General features: G+C 41.2%; 1 long non-coding RNA gene across 1 annotated transcript; it reads left to right on the top strand.

Annotated features, from left to right (window-relative positions):
- The first annotated feature begins 221 nt into the window (after positions 1-221).
- On the top strand, positions 222-5,204 carry LOC136553540 (uncharacterized). The gene is made up of 3 exons (XR_010783170.1): positions 222-318; positions 3,268-3,340; positions 4,883-5,204. It is a non-coding gene; the product is annotated as an uncharacterized lncRNA (long non-coding RNA).
- Positions 5,205-5,745: the final 541 nt, after the last annotated feature.

The raw sequence follows: 5,745 nt of genomic DNA on the forward strand, positions 1-5,745 counted from the left end.
AAGCATTCTGTAATCTTTACTGTGGAAAATGGTGAGCAACATGAATGCTTTTCAGTGAATAAATACCCACCTTGCTGACAAGGACTTCAGCAAAGAGGCATCAGATTATTGGCAATGAATTTTATGACTTTCACTTTAACAACTGTGCTTCATGGCTGCTTTGATCAGACAATTGATATTCTGGAGAGGTTGCCTCCACGTGGAGAGAAGCTTAAGCAAAGGACTCTGCACAGGACTGGTGAAGGAGAAAGAGTGAAAATTCCCTGAGCATGCCAGAGGGGAAGGCTCACAAAGACATACCATGTCGGACACTGGAGGGTAAGTGCTGGAGAGACTTTCCAGATCACTGTTCTATTAAATGGGTTCACTGGCAGAGATGTTTCTATGCCATGGTGAATAACATTCGTTATAAAGGTCACCTCTACATTTGTAAAAATGTAGATCAGTTTTTCAAGGCACATACTAAAAGTCAGTTGTTTAATCAAGGAAGAACACTAATTCCAGTACCCCTGTCCACTGAAAAACTGAAAGCCAGACTTTGCATTTCAAGCCACATAGGGGTCAGCTACATGCAGAGAAATCATTTGCTGTCTAGCAGCTGAATGCAATAAAACTGCAAACTTTTCACAGATAATTTGCAAAAGAAAGAGAAGCTAAATTAATTGAATAAATTATTTCCTATGAATCATTCACTCTGCTCTAATTAACAGGAGCTTGTGTACTCAGCTCCTTCTGCAGTATCTCCATGGCTGCCCCTAAGGGTCAGAGTCCCTGAGAAATCCTTAATTTTACTTTCAAATGTGTTTTCATTAAGTTATAGTTGGAAACAACAACAAAAAAGATACTCTGAGGAAGAAAGGGGGAGAAATCATCAAGGGGACTTAGTTAGCGGTTGAACTTCAATTAGGGATGGCATCCCAGCTCTTCACAGAAATATTTGGGTGCTTATCTGGACTGCTCACACCACCTGGATGAAGGGCTTCCTAAAAGCTCCCCCTATCCAGATGCCACACTTCCCCTAATTAATCCTCCTTTGGACCCAAAACCTCACAGTTAGCCTGCACACTGCTGTCTCCCAGGATTGCTGCAAATATTATTAGCCTGTGCATTAGAACAGTTGCCAGGAAATGAGACGGGCAGGCACAGATTAGCTGGCACTGGAGGGATGGGGAAATGAGGGAACATTAGTTCCCTCATGGGTACCAGCGGATGAGTGCCTGCTGCTGCAGCACGTAACACACTCATTGCAATGCAGCACCTTCCCTGTCCCCTCTTCCAGTGAGGTAGGTGAGAGAAGCCTCTGAAGCCATCATTGTAAAGGTTTTAGCTACAGGGGGTTTTGTTTGCTGTGTTTTGGGTTTTTTTCGCTTTGTTTTTTGGTTTTTTTGTTTTAGTTTTGGGTTGGTTTTTTTTAATGGTTGAATTCAATATGGGAATGGCTGACATTGTCAATATGTTCGCTTTACTGTAAGATAAAGTGTCTGCTTCACTGTAATCCTCTGGCGTGGTGGACTCCAGAGGGTGGCAGTGGAGAAGTGGACAACCCAGTTCCTTTACTGGAGATGACACTCTCCCCTGCCAGCCAAATCCCTGTACCATCCAGAGGATTTTTGTCAGTGAATAAACAGAGAAGGGAGAAGAAGAGGGAAGCAATGACTGGCCAAACCCAACCATCCTCAGTCAGGAAAAAGAAGCAACATCAAAGTACCAAGCCAAGATCTTTCAAAAATTTCAAAGAACACTTTGGTCTGAGCTCAGATTAGTAAACATTTGGGAATTTTCAGGGTTTTGTGCACTCTCCATCTTTACCACATACTTCAAAATTTCTCTCTTGACCTATTAATGACTTCTACTGCACTCAGTGCCCCAGGGCCCTGACCTACATTAGAGCCCCAGTGCACTGGGCACATGGCAGCAGAGACTGCCCTGAAGAGCCCACACTGTAATTAGGCAGGGAAGGCGGAAGAAGGAAGGTGGAAAAGGGAATAGCAGTGCCAGGAGAGCCTGGGATCACAGCAAGGTGGCTGCCCCTCTGAACTGCTGCAGGAGAAGCAGAAAGTGGGTCTTCTCTGCCAAATCTGGCAAATCTCACACTTAGCATGGGTGCTGCTCCACATAAACACTGGCAGCAGTTAAATCCTCCCTCTGCAGAAAGAAGCACTTCACAGCATCCTTCCCTTGCCTGCCCTGAGGAAAAGGCAGGCAGCTGGGCTGTCCTGCACCTGACCACAGACTGGCAGGATACTTGCAGGAACCTGAGTTTTTGTTGTTTTTCAGCATGCCAGAGTTTCTACTCTGTCTATTGGTAGAAAGTCTGAGAGAAAATTTTAAGGGAAAAAAAGTTCACACAGAAAGATCATTTCCTCTTATAAAAGGACCCTAGGAACAAGACAAATGTTACAGTAAGTGAAGAGAAATAAAATTAAACCAAAATTATTTTCTCCTGAAAAATTAAAAGGATTATGTTTCTGGAAAAAGCCCCCTTGCCCTTTACACAGTAGTCAAACAGACGTTAAAGTAACTAATATTAAAGTATCCATGTAATAGGATGTGTAGAATCCAGTTACAAATACAGAATTTATAAAACTATCTTCTGAAAAGAGACAAAATTATTCAGAACCACTCTCCCAGAGAGTATAAATACACAATTATGTCTAATCTTGGCAAGCTGTTGAAGGAGTATATTGGTAACAGAACAATTATAAATAGACCAGTTTGTTTCCTTGCTTCCTCTGGTATTGTTCTGTTTACTATGGAGACTTCTCATGCCTATATAGGCACAAGAGAAGAATGTTTTGCATTCTGTATGTATGGGCTGTATGTTTTGCAGCAAATACATAAACATACAGGTAAAGCAGGTGTAAGTTTGATCACTGACTCTCTTATGGCTGTACTTTGTGTTATTCTTGTCTCATTCTGAATTGTGAACCCTCTGTGCTCAGTGCTACACAAACACACAGGGTAACCTGCTTCTTTGTTTACCTTAAGGTTTGGTGGTTTGATTTGTTTTGGTTTTTTAACCATAAAAGGCATATAGTCAGTCATCATGGAACCCAAAATTTCCCCTTTTCAAGGAGATTTAAAAGATTGATATGTGTATGCAGACACGTTTCCAAAACTGAAGAAAAATTTAGAGGCACTCAAGAATGCTTGGACTTACTGCCCCAAATGGTGGCTTTATAGCATGGGCGGTCTGAGCTCTTTGCTTTGTAAATAACATTTAATCCATATACTTGCTTTTGCTTAGATATCTTCCTATGTTCCCAGGTCTCTGCTTTCCTCCAGGCTGGTTGGTGCTGATATTGACATTCCTGATATCTTGAGAAAAACACCGTAACAGGTACTATTCTGCTTGATTCAAGAGATGTAGAAGAGTCATGCCCTGAATCTATCAGGGGACATTTTTTTACATTAATATTTTCCCTTGAAAACTGAAGTAGAAGCTGCAAAGACTGAAATCTAGGTGTATGTAGGAATGCCTTGACTCTCATTACAAATAACACTTAGAGGGTTGTTACTCAGGATGGAGAACTGCTCAAGAGGGAGGGAGGAGGATCTGAGTTTCTGAAGTGCCAGGCTTTAGTGCTCCTTTATTATTGTAAAGGATACTGCTGCACTCCAAAGATCCCTTCAAGATGCACAAAGGTGCATTGAAGGTTGGGCAGAAGCCTGATTTAAGACACTTTTCAGATAAGTAAACAGATAATCAGCTAAAGCTTCCCAAGACAAAGGTTTAAAACTCCCACTTTTTATTCTTTCTTATTGGCTTTCTGTTTCTTGTTGTAGTAAGTACTGTCCTGTTCTATTTATTACCCATAAGCTCTTTATCTGGGCTCAAAAGCTAAAATTGTTCTATGGAGAACTATTTTTCTTCTCTTTACAACTGTTCGTTTTTTTTCTCGATCATGCAATTAAATGCAAGAATCGTGGAAATATTTCTATTTCATATTTGGTTTTGAGAACTCAAGCTGTGTGTATATGAAAGTAGCTTTTCATACAATTTACTGAGAAATACTGAATTCAATTCAATAAATCCTCTAGGGACCAGAGATGTTTTTAATACCTATATAAAGTTCCATCATATGCATAAGTGCTTTCTCTATTGCAAGTGAACTAAACTTATCTAAGTACTTTCTCCAGTATTAATCACAAAGCCCAACACAAAAACAACAGCATCCATTATTTTAATGTTCTTCCTAACATAATAAAAAAGTTTTTGTGTATGGTTCTTCTCACCTATGAAACAACCTCTTTCAACTGAAGTGCTGTTTATTACTTTCTTTCTAGAGCTAAACCATTTTTCTGGGCTTCATAATTAAACCTGTGTTAAAAGGCTTTTGTGGTTCTCCACAAAATAGAATGTTTAGTCTTCACAGGAAGAGTTATGAAACTCAGACTTGCTATGTGCAGATGATTGAGGGGATATCCAAGTCAAAACTCCTGTGGCTGTATTAACAAGCTCCTCCTTGGACTGTTTTATCTCATTTGCTTGGTGAGAGGGTGGCTTTCATTATCCTGCCTTTGATTTGTGTGATTTTGTGTTCAGACATATTTCCAATGCTGGCCACATTAAAAAAAAGGAGGGGAACAAAAAACCTTCAGCAAGCAAAAACCTCATTACTAAGAAAGTCTGAAAAATATTTTTCAGATTTATATAATAAAATGTTTCACTTAGACTTCACAGACTCAGGCAAGGACCAAACCTGGCCCTCCCTTTGGAAATGATGCAGAAGAGCAACCAGGATTAGGACTGTTCAGTATTTCCTTGCCTTTGTAGTATATGGTAGAGATAATTCATGCTATTTATGTATAAAATATTGTAAAATCCAAGCTATGTCTTTGACCACCCTGGCTGGCAGCAGTCTTATTTTTATTCAATTAGCACCCGGACAACGTTAAGATAATATCAAGTCTGTTAACGTATGAATGGAACCTTCCCGGGCCATGATCACTGACTTCCCTGGAATGTCCAGGCCACTCAAGAGCGAGCTGCACCTGGGAGATTGCATCTACCACACTCAAGCACCGAGTGCCACCCTGCTACATGTGAATGCAGACTCTTCCAAAGTGTTCAGACAACCATCTAGACACCTGGACTCACTTTTGTCTATCCCTGCACATGTATGGCCCCAGTTCTACATGTGAAGGGACACAAAGGAACATTTGGTAATTTCTGCCTCAGGCAGAATAAACTGTATATAAGCTCGCTGCATGAAGCAGTCGGTGTGAACCACTGGGGAGACGCTGACTCTTTGTCAGTCGGATCTCGGTTCACCCAGCGCCGATCCCGGGGTTGACGCTGCCTTGGCTGTGGTGGTTTTTCTCGAAATTCTATTTTGTTAACAATCTAAATAAATCATTGCTAAATTTTCTTATCAATTTGGTTTCTGATTTGATCATTCATAACAATTTGGTGACAAGCCCAACGTGATTTGATATTGAGGTTCGGGACCCCCTTTCCCACCCGGGGGGCACCCCGCTGATTTCAGCGGCCTGAGCAGGATTGGATTCTGAAAAACCAATCAAATCATAAAGAGCCACAACCGGAGCTGTGAACCGTAACCGGAGTCGTGTGCTGCAACCAGACCACAGCCAAGGGAGACAAAGGGCCCAATTCTCGGCAAAGCTCGGAAAGATCTAGAGAGATTTCTGAGACCTGAGGTTTTTCACTCGTAAAATTCAATGTGCATGAAGAAATCCACACAGGAAAAGGAACCATAAGTATTGTGTGGTTGGGTGGAGCGT

The sequence above is a fragment of the Molothrus aeneus genome, chromosome 1 (assembly GCF_037042795.1).
Source record: "Molothrus aeneus isolate 106 chromosome 1, BPBGC_Maene_1.0, whole genome shotgun sequence".
NCBI lineage: Eukaryota > Metazoa > Chordata > Aves > Passeriformes > Icteridae > Molothrus > Molothrus aeneus.